Consider the following 3,031-nt stretch of genomic DNA (forward strand, 5'->3'; position numbering starts at 1 on the left):
CGGAGGAGGAGAATCGCCCTGCTCAGGGGGTTGGGGGTGCCGGAGGGAGTGTGAGGAGGGGGAAAAGAGACCCCGGCGGCCGCGGGGAGGGAGGAGCCAGGCCCGGAGCGTTCTCCGGGGGCCAGCGGGGCTGTGAGGGCAGCGAGGCTGCGGCAGGACCGGGCGGGGACAGCTCCGGGACCCGCCGGGGCTCGGCTCAGCGGGGCTGTGGGGGCAGCGAGGCTGCGGCAGGACCGGGCGGGGACGGCTCCGGGACCCTCCGCTCCGAGGAGGCTTGATGGAGGTAAGCCCCGGACTCAAAGGGGAGAGAAAAGGGGACTAAATTGGTGATAACCGTGTGGAAAGAAGAACGAAATAATTTGTAGTGCGGAATTTCTGTGCTGGAAACAATGGGCATCGCTGGGGCAGGAGGGAACAAAATGGCGCCCTGTCCTGAGGGGCGGCGCTGAGCCCGGGCTGGGCCGGCTGCTCTGCCTCACAAATCGGTGCTTTATTGAGGAAAAATCGGTGCTTTATTGAGGAAAAAGAGGCCGTGGTGCTGCTATTGGCGTAGCTGAATTAAATGTAACAAAATACAGGCTGGCACGTGGTACCTGCATTATTCTCCTTGTTAATGATTTTTGCAGTATTTAGAAGACATGATAGCTAATTTCTTAATAATGCAAAAGGAGGGCAAAAGGAAATGACAATGGTAGAGCCTAGATAAGAATTGTAGTTTCAATTGAAGATTAATTCCCTCAAACATTGTGGAGGTTCAGGGTCAGCAGTGGCGTGAGGGCCTTCCCCAGAAGAAACACTCAGAGGGGTCACAGGTAGAGATTAGGAAGTTATTGAACTGTAAATAGTGATGCTGCTGTACTTTTTTACAGTGGTTAAAGCACACAGCCTAGCATACTCTTCTATGCACGAAGGTACCAGAAACTTCTGTGTTCTTCAGAGTTTGCAAATGAGCATAAATGGTAGGGGTGCTGGGTTCGGGTTAATTTTTCCTTGCTAGTGTGTGTGATGCTGTGTTCGGATTTTTATTTTTTTTATTTTATGAGTGTTATTCCAGGTATGGCTGAGCAAGCCCAGGGTCTGTGGTGGCCCAGGGGTGTGCAGGGGCCACAGCCAGGACAGCTGACCCTGCCTGCCCCCTGGGATGTCCCAGGCCATCATGCTCAGGATAAAGCAGGGAAGGGGGATGTTTGGAGTGCTGCTATTTGTCCTTTCAAGTCTGAATTCTGTGCACAGAGCTGGGGCTGGCTCAACATCCACCTGTCTTCAGGAAGTGGGGAATTCCTTGCTTTGCTTTGCTTGCACATGCAGCTATTGTTTTAAACTCTCTTTATCCCAACTCATGACTTCTCTCACTTTGCCCCTTACTCCCCATCCCGCTGTGGGGATGAGCTGCAAACCAGGTTTTAACCACCACATTAGGATATTTAGATGTTGAAGAGGTAAGGCTGATGTAAGGTTTGTAACTTGGCTTCTAAACAGCCAGCCTGAGACAAAGAGTGGTCAAGGTCATGTTGTACTTAATGAAGTCTGCTTCTCTCTTAGTTACTAGCACCTTCTAAAACTCTGGGTTATGGAATGTAACAGTTCAGTGATGTAGTAAATTCTGCTGCCCCCATGTTATCTCCAGTTTGCCTAAATGATGAAGTTTTGATACAGCTGTTGAAAATAATTTGCAGATCAAAGCAGGTAATGCCTTAGAGTTCCTCAAACTTGGTTGAGGCAAAGATATACTGTTTATTTCCAACACTTGTGTTCTAGACACTTGTTTTACCTATGTGTGTTACTTTAGAAACAAAATATACCTGGGAAACCCATGAACTTTTGTGAATATATTTTGTTGATCCAGGATTTGAAATGTGAGTATGATGCTGAGCAGACTGTGCTTTCTCCTTATTACGTTCAGTAAATTAGCTTTGCATAGTGGAAACAAATGTGCTCTTTGCCTTGGAAGTCAAGAACAACACTGTATCACAACATATATCAGCAGATACAGATGTATTTGTTATGTTGCAGGGCTGGTATACAGCAGCAGAAAGGACAGTACCAAAACCTGTTCTTTGGTGTGCCATGACTGCCAGGTTCAAGTCAGGTGGGCACTGGATTTCTGAACAGGTGCCCGTGTGGAGCCACCAGAGACATGCAGGCATCTTGACTCACTTGGAGATTGCAGCTTGGCAACTTGAGAGCCTTTTGGCAATTTGCTTCCTGATTAGGGAAGTTACAGAAGGAAGGGGACACACATTCCATGTCTTGAGATGAGAGCTGATTTTACAGTAATAAACTCCCAGCTGACTTCTGTCATTGCTGGGCTTCTAATTAAAAATGAGGTACTGGTGTAAAGCCCACCCCCAGTTAAAAAGTGTGTCTGTGTGTTCAGAGTGCACAGGACTTGGGTTGTCAGCCGATTTCCTTTGCAACAGCAGTGCTAATAGAGAAGTCAGTGTTAAAAGCAACTTTTTCTTTGTTTTTTATTTTTGCTAATGAAAATAGTGTGGAGTGGCTGATCTCTCCTCGCTGGGCTCCAGGGACAGGAGGCTGGGGAATAACAGTTTAAGCTGGGGTTTGGACTGGGCACAAGGAGGCAGAGCTGCCCTGGGGAAGGCACAGCCCCTGGAACAGGCACCCTGCAGAGGTGGGGATGTGGCTCTGAGGGTGTTATAGAACACTCAGGAATGGGATTTAACACTGGATCAGCTCTGAGGGGGTTGGACTGCACACGGTTGTAGGTCCCTTCCAGATAAACTGTGCCAAACCCTCTGGGAAATGAAGACTTTTCCCATCTCCCTCTTAAATGGTGTCTCAGCAAGGAGATGCTGTCCCAGGCCATTGCTCCAAGACCAACAAATCAATGGGATCTCTGACAGATGAAGCAGGACTCTATTCATCTTACAGAACAGGAAAAATTAAATTGCCAGTGTTTACTGAAGAGATTTAATTTGTCTGACAAAAATGACAACAGCAACTGGCACCTTTAAAAAGCTTTTTACATTTAAAAAAAAAGGTTTTTACATTTAAAAAAAAAAAGCAAAAC

General features: G+C 47.5%; 1 long non-coding RNA gene across 1 annotated transcript; it reads left to right on the forward strand.

The window, feature by feature from the left end:
• Window positions 1-160: 160 nt before the first annotated feature.
• Window positions 161-2,903, forward strand: LOC147651389 (uncharacterized). The gene is made up of 2 exons (XR_015274492.1): window positions 161-283; window positions 2,014-2,903. It is a non-coding gene; the product is annotated as an uncharacterized LOC147651389 (long non-coding RNA).
• The last annotated feature ends 128 nt before the right edge of the window (window positions 2,904-3,031 follow it).

The sequence above is a fragment of the Cyanistes caeruleus genome, chromosome 10, assembly GCF_971803275.1.
Source record: "Cyanistes caeruleus chromosome 10, bCyaCae1.hap1.1, whole genome shotgun sequence".
In the NCBI taxonomy this organism is placed as follows: Eukaryota; Metazoa; Chordata; class Aves; order Passeriformes; family Paridae; genus Cyanistes; species Cyanistes caeruleus.